The following is an 18,913-nucleotide window of genomic DNA, read 5'->3' as shown; positions in this document are numbered from 1 at the left end:
GGTTGGGCCACTTGAAGATTCAGGTCACTTTAGTAGGGTTGATTTTGAGCTAGAGCTGGGCTCTGCTTTCCTGTTAAAGGAAATAGTAAAAGCAGCTAGAGATACGTTGCTTGAAGACTATAGACACCATCAGAATAGAGGAAGCCAGCTTTTGCATTAACAGTTTGTTACTTTGAAAGCCTGTGCCTAATAAAGCCCCTGGGCATCCCAAGTGGTGCAGATGGTAAAGATCCCACCTGCCAATGCAGGAGCTGTAAGAGGTGTGGGTTCAGTCCCTGGGTCAGGAAGACCCCCTGGAGGAGGGCATGACTACCCACTCCAGAATTCTTGCCTGGAGAATCTCACGGCCAGAGGAGCCTGGTGGGCTACAGTCCTTAGGGTCGCAGAGAGTCGGACACGACTGAGCGACTTAGCGCACAATAAAACCATGTCACAAACACAGGGTTTTGCATGCAGTGAATGCTCGGTGACTGAATAAATGAATTAACAAACAAGCAAACGTAATCAGAAGTCATCCATGAAGACTGAACACGACTGGCCTCCTTGTAGGGCCGCCCCTCAGCGAGCCAGGCTGATCTTTTTTTGCACTTTTAGATTCAGACTTCTTCACAGACCAGTGACACAGGGCTCCTGTGGTTAGAAGCAATTGACAGACTTCTTGTGCCAGAGTTCACATGAGAAGCCATGTGAAAATACCTTCTGAATGAAAAGGAAATGTGGAGAAAAACACTTTCTCTACAATACATGCATTTGTGGGATCTCCACATCCTTTGCAGAAGCTATTTTTCTGAGCTGATACATCAACATGTATTTTTCTACAATATTGACTTAGTCATCACATTCAGGAATTAGAAATATCTTCAGAAATTCATTTACTTCATCTACCCTCTGCCTGCCCCTCCCCCACCCATGAAGAAAAACCCCTAACCTCTTACACACAGGACCTCCCAGGAAGGAGATCCTATTTTTTTTTTCTTAGTAACCTTTACTAAAGTCTTATTTATCAAAGTAAAGTTAAGGGATTATTAATTTGATCCCAGGTATCATGGTTTATAATCATCATCATATGTTATCATCCTATTGAAAAAACTAAAAATAATTTCCTTAATATAGCCTTTCTAATCTGAGACAAATCTAAAATTAATCATCTATAATTATCAAACCTAATTTAATTAAAACTAGCTGTTCACCATCTGGTCTTATTTGTATAAATTCAAGAATCTACCATTTCACAAGAAATTCCTCTATTTAACCAATTATGTTAAGCATAATTATTATGTAATTAATCTCAGTTCAAATTACATTTGTTGTCACTTGACAGAAAAGTAATTTATGTGATAAAAAAGCGGTTGACCAACTAATTACTCTGCCAAATTGGGGTCTTTTATCTCCATGTCTCACCATTTTTTTAAAAAGAAAAGATATTTACAGGAAAACAGTCCTTTTGAAATATGAGACTAGCTATTGTCAATGCAAAAAAAATAGAGAAAATATTTGGAATGAATCATCTTTATGTCTTGCAGTTTTAAGACCTTTATTTGGATAAATTAGAAATGATGGGAATAAATAAATGGTGGAAACAGAAAGCAAATTATAAAGTTATATGCAGTAAACCAAGAAAGTTCATAAGGAAATTGGAACTAGGTAAGAATTTATGTACCCCCCCAAAGCAATCTTCCTTTAGGACTCTTGATTGCCACTACTTTCAGATGCCAGTTTCCCTCCTTGTGATGATAAACCTGCTAATAGAAGAGATGAATAGTTGTTGATTATGAATAAGATACCTTTATAAATAATGCTTATCCCTAGGCATTTCTTTTTGAAGACTTCCAGAAAATCAATGATGCTGTCCTAAGGAGTCTAAAGAGTGCATGTTGTTCATCTAAAATCTTATCCTGGCGCTAGGGGTGCGACGAGGGAATCTGCGGAGGAGTAGATTGGTGGCGTCCTGTGCTCGCTGAGACGGCACCTCGAGAACTATGGTGGAAGGAGATAATCGCAGCACCAATCTGCTGGCTGCAGAGACTGCAAGTCTGGAAGAGCAGCTGCAAGGATGGGGAGAAGTGATGCTGATGGCAGATAAAGTCCTCCGATGGGAAAGAGCCTGGTTTCCACCTGCCATCATGGGTGTGGTTTCTTTGGTGTTTCTGACTATCTACTATCTAGATCCATCTGTTCTATCTGGTGTTTCCTGTTTTGTTATGTTTTTGTGCTTGGCTGACTACCTTGTTCCCATTCTAGCACCTAGAATTTTTGGCTCCAATAAATGGACCACTGAGCAACAACAAAGATTCCATGAAATTTGCAGCAATCTAGTAAAAACTCGACGCAGAGCTGTGGGCTGGTGGAAACGCCTCTTTACACTAAAGGAAGAAAAGCCTAAAATGTACTTCATGACCATGATCGTTTCTCTTGCTGCGGTTGCTTGGGTCGGACAGCAGGTCCACAACCTCCTTCTCACCTACCTGATAGTGACTTTCTTACTTTTGCTTCCTGGACTGAACCAACATGGAATCATTTCGAAATACATTGGAATGGCCAAAAGAGAGATAAACAAGCTTCTAAAACAAAAAGAAAAGAAAAATGAATAAAGCATTCGCTTTATTCAGTGTGATTAATGGAGTGTACATTGTCCGTGGGAACAGTGTCTGTTATGCTGTTGGGATACTAAGATGTTACAGAAGGAGCTCTCTGCTGTCCCTTGCTCTGCCCTTAGTAGAAATTCTGACTTGTCAAGTAAGGCTTTATGCCCAATGTCTTCATGGGTGTGTTCTTATCAGCTGGCCTTATATGGACAACTCTTCAGTTCCTCATCTTGGTTTTTTGTCACCCAGGGTTAACTGAACTCTTACTTTTAAAATAACGTAGTGGTGAACTTCAGCCTTTAGTAGAGTTAACAGTGACTTGGGATAACTGTTCAAGTTGATCTTTTTTTTAAGCGGGATAGAGGATAGTGGCCTGTGGTTTCAAGAAGCTCGTTCTATCATCTGCTTCCATGGTCTGCTTAAAAAACTGGCTTCATGAATATAGAGACCAAGTTTACCACTTCTGATGAAGAGACCAATGAAGAGTCATTCCTCATTCTGTTTCGATAGTGTGGGAGAAGCCTCATGGAATAAGATGAAACTCATTCCATGTCTTAGCATGTGTTTTCTCCCTTGTGCAGAATTTAGCTGTTTGTGGGAAACATTGATCCTTCCTCCCAAATGGGGAATCTGATAGGAACGTTCAGAACTCTAGTTCCCGCACACTTAAACTTGAAGTTAGTACATCCTCAAAGGCTTTTTAGTAGCAGGCTTACACAAGTTGGTATTTAGGACTTTTAAATTTCAGATTTTCAGTTAATTGGAGCTAAAGTCCATTATAGGTTAAGAGTCATGTCTATGATCTTCACTCCAAGACCAGCCAATAAAGGACAAAAGTCTTCCTGTGTTGAGTCAAGATTCACTTCAGTAGAAAATAGCCTTAACCTACTAATTTTTCAAGACCAGAATAAGCCTTTAAAGATAAGTCTCAAGAGTCTCCTTTTATGGTAACACTGGCTGCTTTTGGTCCCCATAGATGGAGTAGTTGAAATCTGTAGGAATGGACCTCTGAGGGCTGGAAATGTGACATATTTGGGAACAATTCTTAAACTGATAAACTAGCTGTAATATAGTTTTGTGAATTTATTGCACTGATGCTGTGAAACCTGGACCTTGTGGTATATCAGTCCCTAAATTAGTGTTATTTTCTCCCCTTCAATATTGCTGTAAACAGTGGCACTGTGTAGCATGTTTGACTTTTTTAAAAAAATGTTTCATCTACAAACTACCATAATTTACATGTGTTTCCTCATTGTATATAAGCTTGTCTTCCTATCCAGATTTTTTGTGTGTGTGCTCTACCAATTAACTACTTTTGCAGTTTTAATCCTGTATTATTTCTTCTACTTTGTTAAAAGGGGAATAAATGAAAAAGCTGGAATCCTTAAAAAAAAATAAAGTAAAATAAAATCTTATCCTATGGGAGGGAGCTTGATCACTGAAAGAGTGAGTGAATTTCTCAGTGAGAAGAGACCATTTTAAAGACAAGACTGCTTCCTTGCATAAAGGCTGGGAAGAGAAACCAGAGGGTAAGGCAAAAATAAATAAATAAATAAAGCACTTAGGAGTCTTATTTCAGCTACAACTTTGCACTAGACAAGTGGGGCCAAAAAAGAAAGAGAACATAAGAAATAAGAAAAAAGAGAAATAGGAAACTGCCTTGTGCCCAAATGCAATAGATGCTCCGTAAGACAAAGGAAGGATTTCTTTCTACAAGGTCAGTGAAGAGTCCAGCGTACAGTGTTTCTCTATTTGTCCCATAGATGTTGTGTGCCACAAGCTGGGATAAGTGTACTGGGCGTTCAACGGTTGTCAGCTTTCCACAGAAGAGACCAAGAAGGGTTATAAAAATTCTTACCAACCTGAGTACGTACAGAAACATGGTGGAGAATTTTTGCAACTTTAGCACTGGTTTTAAGTCTTAAAAATTTGAACTGCATATTAGATAATAGTTTTATGTTTTTAAGTCCCTTGAGTTTGATAATTACATTGTGGTTATATAAAAGAATATCTTGCCCTTAAAAAATATACACTGAAGTATCTAGGAGTAACTAGGGCAAATTTTTAAAAATACAACTGTTCAAGATAAATATATATAAAACAAATATGCTAGAATGTAAGATGTAAGTCGCTAATGACTGGGTGAAGAATGTATGGGAGTTTTTGTGCAGTTCTTAGGATTCTGTAATTTGAAATTATTTCTGAATAAAACTTTACCAAAGAAAGATGTTAACCCAAAAGAGTTGTCATCCACTAAAAAACTAAAAATTCATGATCAATGCATTGGGCTAAATCATGAAAGATACTTAGGTTTTGTGGCTGGAGCAGTTTTCACCTCTTCTTTCTTCAACCTACATCCCAACTCCACTCCATAGCATAGAGGGCCTCTTAACAGTGCTGATAAACCAACTCTAGCAACAAAGGTATAAGCTAGGAGAAAGCCTGATACAAAGAGCACAACAGCTGATGCTCTGACCCTAATGGGAGTGGAAAATATTCCATTTTTTTCTCTGAACACGCATCTCAGTGGTAAAACGTAGACCCCCACTTTTCCTCCGGCTTCCTTGAAAACCAGATGGCATCTCTCGGATAGAATACTCATGACTACAAAGGTGGCATATGGGTCTGTGCCAAGATGATCACTTACACGGCATCTGCAGATGGTGGTCCACCACGTCCTGAGGCAGGAATAATGAGAACAACATCCACTTCATCATCATCTGCATATCCAAACAAACACCAGGGGAAAGTTAATGAGAACAGCACCAGGTCAGGTCCCGGGAGGCAGGAGGGTCGGCCGGCCTACCTGAGATGAAATGAGAACCACGGCAAAACATATGCAAAATATTGAGTTTGATTTTTAATTGAGAATTAAGGATGACGGATCTAAAACTGTGTTGCAAATTGTGAAGTGCTACACAAAGGCATCAGTTATTTCTATGAAGCTGAAAAATGAAAATAAATATGGCTCTCAAAATTTGCAGAAGTCAGTAACTCTTCTCTCAATTTAATAATAAACCTTCCATAAGGAAAGAGATGATGGATTTAATACACTTTCAGAACTGAAATGGCAGTTTCCTAATGTATACTAGTAATGCAAATGGTAAATAGAAAATTTTATTGAATTAAGCTTGATAATTATAGCTGATTGTGTTTAGTTCTGAGCTACAGTATGATAAACGAACTAGATGGCTACCAGGACCATAATAAATGATGTAATTACACATTCTCTGACTTGCCTGAAATTACACACAAAAATGCATCCCTGATTTCCGTTGCTATTTATTTACACTTCTGATCATCAGCAAGCAGGTGACTTTCGCTGGAGAGGAAGAAAAAAGAGATTATTGGATAAATGTGCAGATGGATGGATGGAAGGATGAGTGGCTGGAAAAGGGATGGATAGAAGGCTGAATGAACTGAAGGATGGGTGGGTGCTAAAATGGACAGATGGAAAGATGACAGGTTGAGAAGTGAATAGAAGGACAGAAAGAGAGATGGGTTAAAGGATGGAAGAACAGATGGAAAGAGGCTGGGTCTAACATCAGCAAGCACGTTGAAAAGACTTTGGATTTTAACAAGCACATTTTTTTGATGAAATACAGTTCTCAAATAATCCATTGTTCCTGTAATAATAAAACTGAATTGGAAATCAAATCATCCAAAGGGAATGACTAATGGTTTAGCAGAAAGTGAAAGTCACTCAGTCGTGTCCAGCTCTTTGTGACCCCATGGACTATATAGTCCATGGAATTCTCCAGGCCAGAATACTAGAGTGGATAGCTGTTCCCTTCTCAGGGGATCTTCCCAACCCAGGGATTGAACCCAGGTCTCCCACATTGCAGGCAGATTCTTTACCAGCTGAGCCATAAGTTCTGCTTTTATCTCAATACCATTTCAATTTCCGTTTTCCTTGGTTTTCTTTCAGTTTCTCTAATCATTTGTTAAATACAACATTGATACACTGCCTCTCTGAAAGTTTTATGCCTATATTTTATTCAGTTAAAATTATCCATTCATTTGTTCATTTGCCATTTTATGCAATAAATATTGAATGTCTACTCTGTACCAGGCATTGTGTCAGGCATGGAGATATGATGGTAAGCACCCAAAAGCATTCCTTGCCCTCACTGAGCTAAGTGATCAGGCAAGAGGAAGGGATGGGTACTAATCAAAAGTTCATATAAATGAAATACTTAGTAATTATAATTTAGTAAGTAATTAGAATTATAGTAAGTGCTATGAGGAAGGGACACATTGAAATTGAATAAGGTAATGGGTTTCTGAGAAATCTGCTTGAGATTCACAATTAATTCAAGGTTTGTTTTTTTAAACTAAGCCAATTTTTGATGAGCTGAATTTACACACCAGTTGAAATGCTTAATTGCTTCAATTTCCCAGGGCATTATGTATATGATTTCAAGACGATTTAGGTGTATATTTGATTCCTAATCATGAAGTGATCTATGAAAACAAATGTTACAATCAGCTAGGTCAAGTTGATATTATTGTTTCTTGTAGTGTCCTGGAAAGATCATACAAATTGTCAAATATGTATTTTGCTTTAATGTCTGGCCCTGTCTTTTGCCTTGAAACTGAATCCGTGTTTATTTTTTTCTAGCTTTTCCCACCTCGCCTTGACAAGACCTCCTTTTTAAGATACTTGCTATATAAAAAGTTCTGAGATTCCTTTCTTCTCTCCCTAGGCTATAAAAACATGTCTGGCTGTTTTCTTCTGTTTATTTGTATTGTTTTCTGGTCCAAGTTATAGTTGATATTTATTTCTGTTGACTTAATTTTTTCAGAGACGAATGTCTTTCCAATGTCAGTCTCTCCCTTACTAACTCCAACTCACACACACTAGTTCTTACTCCAAGAATCAGGCTACAGATTTCCATCAATACGTAAATCTGCCTTTTAATGGTGTGATGGAAAGAGCACAGGATTAAGGGTCTGGAGACTTGGGTTAAATTAAGTAATAAATCTCTATGAGTCACTTAATCATCTCTACAACTTACCTGTCAGATAGTATGGCCTTCCATAGAGCTGTTGTGATCAATAAGATAAAGTATACTCAAAAAGCATATGCTAATTTAAGGCATTTATAATGTAATTATTATTTATTTATATTCCTTTCCACTGCCTTTGCCCACTTTGATTAAAGCAATGATTCAGCAGGCTTCAACAGATTCAACAGGATTCAACAGGCACAATGCTGACCACATCACATGCACTCAACAGGTTAACTTCCTCCTCCTTCCCTATTAAAAATGTCAAATGTCAACTCTAGTGAAGAATAAACATCAATTAATGGAACTGGTTGCACTAATTCCCCTAAGATATCCTTTGGAGGCAATTTTTTCCTACTGGCAGTTAGGTGTATGAAAATGGCATTTGGCCATAGCCAAACAGAGTAGATGCTAGCATATATGGCACTTTTGTGCAAATATCAAGAAAGTATCTCTTCCTCTCGACTCAGTTCTGTGCCAGTTTCAGCGTTGCCAGCATCCAGATGAGCCTCTTTTGTTCAGTGCATGACCTGCACAATCACAGATCCTGTAACTATGCTGGAGCTGGGGACTCAGAAGTTTCTACCATTTAGCCATCATGATAATATCCTGCAGACTGGAAATATTGGCCCAGTTATTCTTAGTTCCATGGATTTTTCACAGACCTTTCTCTCCTATATCTGTTGACTTAAAGTCATGATATATAAGATAAGTATGTTTGTCCCATCATGGAATGTTATCTTTTAAGATATTTCGCTCTCATTTTAAACCATGATAGCCATCAAAAGGGTACCTTAATATTGAAACAGAATTAGTTGAGATTAACAAGCCTGTCTTTCACTTGATTGTTCTCCCCAAAACTGAAAATATCCCCTCTGCTAAAATAACACAAGAATTTGCAGTGAAAGAATATGATTTGGAGACCTCTGACTCACTGAAACTTCCCACTGAAAATGTTGACTATGTGTCCGTTTATCCTGTGCTGAGAGAAAGAATCTCCTACTCACAGTTTTTGGGAGGGACCAGACTGGCTAAGCCCTTCGGTGACTTCCTCTGGCCCTTCCACACATGACCTGGAGTTTCCAAGAGTCATGATAGAAACATTCCCTAACGGCCCTATCTGCTTATGGAAAAAGAGATCTACTGTAGGAGCTGCAAGAGTGGAAAGGATTTCACCACAAGGCTTACCCTCTTAAAGAATTTGTGTTCAGGCACTGCTCACAATCCAGACAGGAGGTGTAGGCTGAACAGAGAGGAGATAAGGACGGGCAGTGCAACGTGTGCTGGGTACAGGGCCGGCAGGTGTGTGGATATCCAAGCAATGGGGCTTGCCTGGCGACTCAGACGGTAGAGAATCTGCCTGTCAGTGCAGGAGACCGGGTTCAGTCCCTGGGTCAGGAAGATCCCCTGGAGAAGAGAAGGCTACCCACCGCAGTACTCTTGCCTGGAGAATCCCATGGATGGAGGAGCCTGGGAGTCTGTAGCGTGGGGTCGCAAACAGCTGGACTTAACTGAGCAACTAACACCTAGTTCCTTCAGGGCATGTCCTGGGGACGTGGGGTGGACGGGACCACTATTTGAGGCATCAAGAGTCCTTTGCCCCATGTTCAAGGCAGCGGAGGCACAAATAATTCCTCAGCCTCCGAAATCCCTCTTTGCTACGTGGTGATGCTGGGACCCACCTGCAAAAGCCTAACATTTCAGTTACTTTGGCTGAAGTATTTCCAGCATGCTGGGGGCTTCCCCATCGTTTGTATCATTGTTGCTACAGGAAAATATGCCATGCATTTCAAAAACTAATTTACAAATGGATTTCAGAGCATAACACATGGGTAAACTGGAATTTACTTTAAAAAATAATCCCCATTCAGGGTGGAATTAAATAAACCGTTGAATATGTTCATGAAGTTATTTGCTATTCCTTACATACACAAAAATGCTAATTTTTTTATTCTCAGCATCGAAAAAAATGTTAATACTTGTATAGGTAATTTGAGGTGTTTTGCTCATGGTACTCTTTGATATCTGAAATGTTCACAACTGAGTTAACTGGGTGAATGTTATTATTCCCACTGTGTAAGTGAGGAAACTGAAACTCAGCGAGTTCACTCAGCATTTTTCAGGCATTCTGTGAATAGAAGAGGAACTCAATCCTAGATTCAGTGGCAAATCCTATGCAGACTCCTTCTACAGCATCCCACTGTATTGCACAAGGCTTCTGATGATAGAAGAGAGAGAGGAATCAAACGACGCTGTTGTCCAAAGGGAAGGCCTTGATCACTTTTTCCATTCAGAAAACTACTAGCAGGTTGCTTCATTAACTAGCTGGAAGCCTTCCCTTTTTCTTATAATCAACACTTGGCTTGTTCTGGTACCACATCCTTTCCTGAGCAATCAGCAGCTTGCTTTTGATGCAGAGCTGGAGCATTTTCTAAAAAGCAGAAGTATATTTTCAATAATGAACTATTCAAAACATCATTTAAACCCCAAACTTCGGGTTTTTAAACAGAGTCTTACAGCCACTTACTTCTCTTTAAGCAATATCCACATCCTTCTCTGGTTACCAACAGGCAAAGAAAATAGAAGCCTTTGCCTCCAGCAAATGTACTTAGAGGTCACCCACAGACATGGATTGCAGTGTGAAAGCCTATTGAAACTAGACAGAGTAAGGTAAATGGATTGGGAGGTGCCGTGACTCTAATTAACATGATTTTTGCTTTGGTCCTGAACCTAATGCTTATTTCATAAATAATCAAATTTACTCTTAAAAGTGTTCAAGAAATGAGAGTTTATAAGCAAATAAAATATCCTATTCCATTATTTGACAGATGTCAACAAGCTCATCTTTACTGCATGTATTTCTCTATAAATAAAACCAAATTTCTCAATCTTTTTACATGTGAAGGAAGCAGATAGAAATTCAGAATTCTTCTTTTAAAAAAACACTCGGTAATCTCCTTTGAATGTTAGAACCATGGTTATCTCTTTGTCTCCATGGACCTTTGTCTAACCTATAGCAGGCACCAGCTAAATAATTGCTGATGAAATGAAAATTGATATTATTTATTCATTCAGTAAGTATTCCTACTACACTATCGATACATTGTATACAAGATATTGGAGTCAGAGAGAACAATAAGAAAGTTATTGTTCCAAAAGACTCAATGGAGCGGTAACAGTGCCGGTCAGTGAACGTGAGAGATACTGCTAAGACAGAACAGCTTTATAATTGAGTCTAGAGAGCAAAGGAGAGGGGGAATCTGAGACAGTCGATCTCTTTGAGGCTGGGTGACTAGGAAGACAATGATGCTAATAGCAGAGCTGGGGAACATAAGAGAAGAAGCAGATCTTTTGAGGAGGAGATAATTCTCTTTTAAATCCCTTCAGCTTGAGATACCAGGGGGACATCCAGGAAGACAGTGTAGTGGGTCCGTGCGAGGTGGAGCATGGAAAAGAAGTCAGAACAGGACAGCGACGTGGGCCTCTCTTCACTGAGGGTCTGACATCTTAAACTGTGTAAGAGAGCTGTGTGCAGGAGTGAAAAGAGAAGGGAGATGACGCTGAGGCTGAGAGGCAGAAGCAAGATGAGCCAGAGAAGGAGGGACGCAGCAGAGCCACAGAGACCTGAGGGGCCAACCATGCCCATGAGTTACTGGAAGCAGCGGCCGCGCGGGAGCTGAGTGAGAAAAGGCCCCTGGGAAGGAAGCCTGGGTGGCCTTTCATGGAGCCCTCTCCAGGCAATGGAAGCTGAGAGAGGCAGGAAATCCATGGTGCGACGGTGCCGGGCGTGTGCATGCACGCTCAGCTGCTCGGGCGTGTCCGACTCTGTGTGACCCAAGGAAGAGGGCTGCAGCCTGCCAGGCCCCTCTGCCCATGGGCTTTCCCAGGCGAGAATACTGGGGTGAGTTGCCATTTCCTTCTCCAGACAGCTGTGTAGATTCCGTTTTCACATCATTCAGAGACTCATGGAAGAAGATAGAGGCTATTTCAGGGATGATCCCAGAAACCCCAGTCACACCCGATCTTCTAAAGGCTGGCTTCTCTAAAATTCCAACACTGTTTTCACTACATCATCTTTCTATGCCTTTTTTTTCCTGAAGTCTCCTTTTAGAATCCATTAAAATGTTCCTCTTCTCCTTTCTGTTTCCAGGCAATTGCCATGTTTGCATTTCTTTCCTGTAGTATTTATAATTCTAAAGTGATTTTCTTTCTTGGCTCCACAGCCAAGACATTTGTCTGCCCTTATTATCTCTCCCCTTGAGTATTGTGACCTCTCGCTTTATTATTTTTTCCTGCTCCAGTCTCTGTCCTATGAAAATCTGCCCACCTTTTTAGAAATGAATTCTACTTCCAACTATGCCCTTACTTAAACCTGGGCTGGGTTTGTACATTAAATCTTATTCTTAACCCTTGTAAGTTAAGCCTAAAAGCGCTAGAAAATTATAAAACTGATTATTGACCTTTCTAATCATTGTATTTGCTGTCTAGACTTTGCAGAACTGGCATAATAAATATTTACTAGGAATGAAATTTGGGCAAATACGGTCCCACAAATGCATCAGTGGTAAGGTCTGACATTCCACATTTTCTGAATCATCTGTCTTTAGTTCCTTAAGAATTATCTGTAGAAAAATAAGGGTGCATGGTAGTATCATCAACTACTGTATAGTTTTTAGTGTGATTTTTATCTATTCTGTAACAAAAGAACTAACTGATAGACTTGCTATTTGAGCAAATAGAAACTTACCAATCTATCAGTATTGAACTTCGTAGTATATAGTTTTCCTTCTTTTAAGACATAAGCACAGACGGTTTATTGTCTGTTTGTCTGTCTGCTCAGTCGTGTCCAGCTCTTTGCAGCCCTATGGACTGTAGCCCGCCAGGCTCCTTGTCCATGGGATTTCCCAGGCAAGAATACTGGAGTGGGTTGCCATTTCCTCCTCCAGGAGATCTTCCTGACCAGTGATCAAACCTGTGTCTCCTGCCTTGATAGGCAAATTCTTTATCACTATGTTACCTGAGAAGCCCAGACTGTTTATTACAGGACTGGAAAAATTAGGGTCAAATTTCAATAATTGAAATAGTTAATACTTCAAAATTTCTGTTCATAAAAAGATAATATTTGAATTTTATTTTTAAATAACTGTTTTGTCTTTTGTAAGCACTCATGATTTTTCTTCAGTCTTTTATGAGATTTTAAGCCAAGATATGGATAATGTTGATTGGACATAAACAGCCTTGAAATATTAAAGGGTATAGATAGTGAATGCAGTACATTAATAAGCACAAAGAATATCTGGATTGCATCCATATTATGTAAATTCTGAAATATCTTGTAAATTTTATCTCTGGGGAAATTTTCACAAAAGGAACCTCTTCCTACTCTAGACTAGCACTTAATTGTAAAAGATTTTTTTCCCTTGTAAATGACTCAAAAATCTTTACTTTTGCATCCCTGGAGATAGAAAAATGTTTTACTAAAAAATCAGCTGTAGAATTTATTCCAGGCTAATTATGACTGCAAGATTTTCTGAGGAGTAATTTGCAGCCAGGGTTATCATTGGTTCATAGTTTACTCTTAGCATACGCTAATGAATCTGAAATAAACCTGGCCCAAACATGTGAGGAGACAAAGCGTCATTATTACCCAGCTCTAAGCTATCATTTGTTCACTGGGAGAAAAAAAACTTGGGAAGAAGCTTGCCAATGAACCAGATGTCACCATCAGTAGACAATTATGTTTCACAGTTTGGCACCTGGGGCCCACAGTCACCATCCAAGGAGGAGGAGAAATAAAAAGTAGAACATTCTGGCAGGCCACAGATGAAAAGATTCCAAACAGCTTGTAGGGAAAAGGGAGACTGAAGGGCGGCTTCTTTCATTCTCAACAAGGGAACCCTGGGACCCAAATCTGCTCTGTTCTACTTGTTGAGGATGTCAGGAGCCTGATAAGCAACCTGGAGTCTTAAAAAGGCACCCAGCACTCATGAGGGCTGCCACTAAGCAGGTTTGTGAGTGTTTCACACCCCATAAAATTCGCCATCTTGTAATGGCAAAAGACAGTGGCAAAGATATCTTCTTTGGGGGTAGATCATCAATGGAATCTAAGATGTTTCCTTCTTCAGTAACATTTAAAGACTGAAAAGGAAGGAGTTGTGATTTTGTGGCTGGCTTCTGTGAAGTACTGCCCAAAACAAACGAGATGACAGTGCCTAAAATACCTTATTAAAGCCTATCTCAATCCATAATTAATCTATGATTAAGAAATTAGATATTGACCCTGAGAATCTCATCAAGGCCTCCCATAGACTCAACTGGGAAAAAGAAAATGAATTTCATCTACTGAAATGTGTTTCAATCTAAAATGGGCATTTTATGATCCTATCACGGCACCAAACAAATACCTAGATAACCTGATACATATATCTTTTCTGTTTTTATGTAATCTAAGAACTAAATAACTTGAAATAATTCATCTTTCTTAAATTTTTGCTAGACACTTCTTGGTGTACGTATGTACCAGTTTGTACATGTATATATTAGTTTACCCTTACAGGAAAACTGCCCATCTGCCCATATTCCGATAAAAATGAGGGATAGACAATAGGTTTATTAGTTATATCTGCACATAAACAGAATAAACAGAATCCTGGTCAAGTAGAAACAACTTTTTCTATCTTTCTCTTCCTTTATAAGTCACCAAATCCTGGAGAGTACAAAAGTATAATTTAATTTAATGATTATGCTTTTGGGGTTTATTAGGTAGTTATCATGTATTTCCATGATCAAAATCATATTTTTCTAAAATTGATGAAATACTTTTGTGAATTTTGAACAGTTCTTAATGTTTTGTTTGGATATAGCTAATCAGCCCACTTAAATTAGTCTATGAGTTCACAAACAATTGTTTTCCACAAATGAATCTTACCTTGTTTCCTAAAATATGCCACCCTTTGGGCAAGGGGCCAGATTTTCCACTACTCATGATGTATATAGTATTGAATACCTAGCTAATTAATATGTATTAACTAATACCTATTGTTGGTTAGGCGCTAAGTCGTGTTCAACTCTTTGTGACCCCATGGAATGTAACACATCAGGCTCTTCTGTTAATGGGATTTCCCAGGCAAGAATACTGGAGTGGGTTGCCATTTCCTTCTCCAATTAACTAATACAAATATATATAATACATATTATACAATTAATGAAAACAATATAATTAATTATATACAAAAATATGTCTAAAGTTTGCGGTTCTACAGTATATCTTTCAGGCTTTTGATAATTGTTAATTCATGATGAGGTAATATATTAGTCTGTCCCTGGAAATGCCATGCTGTTAACGCAATGGCTTTCAAATACTGATTTGTGAATCATTTTATCAAGAGTTAAAAGCAAAGCAGTAGGTCACAAGTCCCTCCTGACCACATCCTAACTCCTTGCCATTAGCACTCTCCACTGAAACCCCTCCATAAGCATTACTAGAAAAACATTGCAGTGTGTTTGAATGATACATATGAGCTATATCATGAATAATTTTCTAATTTGTCAGATGTGAAGAAACATGATGATCCTCTGTGGACATTAATGCTATCCGCCTGCATGGTAGGCTGGGTAGACGGGGAACTGTTTGGTAGTAACTGAAAACAACAGACGGAGATTCAGAATCTCGGTCCTAAGGCAGGGTTTGCATGGTCGGGCCCAGAGCCTTCCCGTGACCCTGAGTCTGCTCAGTTTACATAGAGCGTTGTCACTGCCAGGCTCCCGGGCGGCCCAGACAGTGGAGTCTCTGATTCACAGCACGCATTCTCAGAGCTGGGGGAAGCCCTGGTCCTTCACAGGCCCGTGGGAACGGAGACGGGGTTAGTGTCAGCCCACAGCAGTCCCCGAGTCTAGCTGCTGAAGTCTTACACCCCCTCACACTCCCTCCACATCTGTCTAGCCTACTTCTAAAGAGAAGGAAAAATGCCCGGAGTTAATGGCCACACTCATCACCAGCTTCCAGCTGCACGACTCTTGGAATGAATGGAAAGATACAAGAAGGACTGCCTTGGCTCCGCCTCAGCCCTCGCGGTGACTCTGTGGCACTCAAGGTCAAGGGGAGTGCTGAAGTGGGTGGAGAATTCCTGCAAAACGTTTCAAGGCCCATTGAAAACTGAAAAGGACATACTTTTGTAATAGTACATCGAGTATCGTAAACTCTTCCGCAAAGTTTCTTGACAGAAATGACATCTCTGATATATAGTCTAGAAATGGTAGGGAAAAGGCTAAAATAAAAGAGAAAACTATTGGCCATTCATGTCAGCTTTTTAAAAATTAGTATATAGATTCTTTGGCTTAAGGAGTTTCTACCCTTGGTTTGAAGCTCCATGGTGAATTTCTTTGTATAATTTACGATCTAAAATGCTATGAGAAGCTGTGCTTCCCTACAGTTGAGTAGATTTCAGTAGAGGAGGGGAAACCCAAAGGCAAGTTTTAAAACCTACATAGAATTCACTATGTGGTACAACGTTTCCTGGCATTAAAAAAAAAAATGATTTCCTCAATTTCTCATCCTATGGAATGGAAGTAATGGGGATAAATGTAGGGAATTCTTGTATTTTAATGGAAATCGAGAGCTCTGGATTTTTGCTTCCAGCATCCTCACTGACTCTCTGTATGCCGTTGGGAAAACCAAAAACCTCTCCAGACTCTAGCTTAATCCTCTGTAAAATAAGTGACTCATTTATTCATTCATGGGAAAACATTTCCTAGGCACTCACTAGACTGAGACATTGTGTTGGGCTCTGGGATTAAAGAGTCAAATAAAAGGACTCAGACATATACTGAGCAGAATTCTCTGTGCTATATATACAGTATGTCCTTCTTTGTTATCCATTTTATCATTTTTTGAATTTATTTCTAATTGGAGGATAATGGCTAGCAGTGTGTACAAGTCAATACCAAACTCCCTAACAATCCCGTCTACCCCAACCTTCCCCCCTTATAACCATAAGTTTGTTCTCTGTGAGCTTCTTTCTGTTTTGTAAATAAGTTCATTTGTATCCTTTCTTTTTAGATTCCATAGGTAAGGGACACCGTATGATACTTCTCTTTCTCTTTCTCTGTCTTACTTCATCCAGTATGACAATCTCTAGGCTTTGCTGTCCACCTGAAACTATTACAATATTGTTAATCAGCTATCAGTTCAGTTCAGTCGCTCAGTCATGTCTGACTTTTTGCGACCCCATGAATCGCAGCACGCCAGGCCTCCCTGTCCATCACCAACTCCTGGAGTTTACTCAAACTCATGCCCATCGAGTCGGTGATGCCATCCAGCCATCTCATCCTCTGTCGTCCCCTTCTCCTCCTGCCCCCAATCCCTCCCAGCATCAGGGTCTCTTCCAACGAGTCAACTCTTCGCATGAGGTGGCCAAAGTATTGGAGTTTCAGCTTCAGCATCAGTCCTTCCAATGAACACCCAGGACTGATCTCCTTTAGGATGGACTGGTTGGATCTCCTCACAGTCCAAGGGACTCTCAAGAGTCTTCTCCAACACCAGACTTCAAAAGCATCAATTCTGTGGTGCTCAGCTTTCCTCACAGTCCAACTCTCACATCCATACATGACCACTGGAAAAACCACAGCCTTGACTAGATGGACCTTTGTTGGCAAAGTAATGTTTCTGCTTTTTAATATGCTATCTAGGTTGGTCATAACTTTTCTTCCAAGGAGTAAGTGTCTTTTTATCTCATGGCTGCATTCACCATCTGCAGTGATTATCAGCTATATTCCAATATAAAATAAAAAGTTTTAAAGAAAAAGCCAAGTAAGATGCTTTCCTTGTCTTCAAAGAGCATGCAGTCAAGCAGGAGGTGACAGCAACATACCCAGGTACAAGACAGGGACAGACACACCCATGGAAACATTCATGGGGAACCAGGGCAACCCAGGAGACACATGAGTTGGAGTGGGCATGCAGTCATTTCTAGGACTGGTGAGTCTCGAATTAAAGCTTTAATATAAATAGGTTTGGGAACTTCAGTAAAGATGTGATTTATGTGCTGCCAAAGGGCTTTGCAAGTCCAAGAAACAGTAAGAAAAACAGCATGGAGGTGTGAAAGCTTGTGGTCTCCTAAGAAATCCACAGGAGTTCAGAGGGGAAGTTGGGAGCCAGACAGCAAAGTTAACAAGGAATCTAGATTTTGGTCTATGAACATAAACTGTCAACATGGCCAAGCAGAGCAGACCTGCATTTGGAAAAATAACAGTAGCAACAAAATGGAGGGGAGTTGAAGGGAGAGTTAAAGGGGGCACGGTCTTGCCTCACCTTCCACCCATTCTAGGAGAAGCTGCCCCACTCACTGGCCTTGGTGAAAGCAAATCAGCAATATTATCTGCCATGAGACTCCACCTTTCATTAACTACACGTGGTTGGATGAGGTCCAGGCACCTGATCCAAGAATGACTTGTTTTGGATCTGGATGAACTGGCTTCTATAGAGCTGTGTTGCAAGTCCACTTTGGCAAAACGCAGAAAGCACTATCATAATTATTCCTGTGTATACTTGTGTGTGCTCAGTGCGGTGAGCACACTGCCCTTACTCTTTGTGACCCCATGGACTGCAGCCCACCATGCTTCTCTGTCCCTGGGATTCTCCAGGCAAGAATACTGGAGTGGGTTGCCAAGTCCTCCTCCAGGGGATTCTCCCTGCTCAGGGACTGAAACTGTGTCTCCCATGCCTCCTGCGTGGCAGGCAGATTCCTTACCACTGACCCGATGGGGATACCCCAAGTACTCCTGAGGATGCAGGAAAATGGAAACCCTCAAGCATGATGGGGAGGAATGAAAATTTGTGAGTCATTCTGAAGAGAATGTTGGCAATATTTAGTAAAATTAATTATGTATGTATCTAGCAATTTCACTCCCTTATCTCTAAAGCAGAAGATTAACATACACAAAATTGTTTGTTGCAGCATTATTTTGTAAGCGGGAAGTGATGTCGATCACTATAGGGCATGGATAAGTAAAACGTGATAGACATACACACTGGAAAATCCTGTAGCAGTCAGAACTAGATGTATGCACAGAAACATGAATTTTAAAAGCAGTGTTGACTGAAAAAAGAAATAGAAGGAAAGCAAAAATATAATAGCATCATTTCTATATCTTTCAAAAACCCATAGCATCCAAGGACATATATTACACATATTGGAGTCAATGCTTTTGATGAAGTTCCATCAAAAGGTGGAAACAGCGAGGATAAGAAATGAAAGAAAAAATTAAAACAAATAATTTGGCCTCGCATAGACAAATTGTGGAGTGGTGGGCTGGAGTGGC

At 39.9% G+C, this 18,913-nt stretch overlaps 1 pseudogene; it reads left to right on the top strand.

Moving 5' to 3' along the window:
• Positions 1–1,897: 1,897 nt before the first annotated feature.
• Positions 1,898–3,995, top strand: LOC110148492 (ADP-ribosylation factor-like protein 6-interacting protein 1 pseudogene; annotated as a pseudogene).
• Positions 3,996–18,913: the final 14,918 nt, after the last annotated feature.

This window comes from Odocoileus virginianus, chromosome 19 (assembly GCF_023699985.2).
Source record: "Odocoileus virginianus isolate 20LAN1187 ecotype Illinois chromosome 19, Ovbor_1.2, whole genome shotgun sequence".
Classification (NCBI taxonomy): Eukaryota; Metazoa; Chordata; class Mammalia; order Artiodactyla; family Cervidae; genus Odocoileus; species Odocoileus virginianus.
The sequence above is the reverse complement of the archived record's forward strand: the minus strand, read 5'-3'. Positions and strand labels throughout refer to the sequence as shown.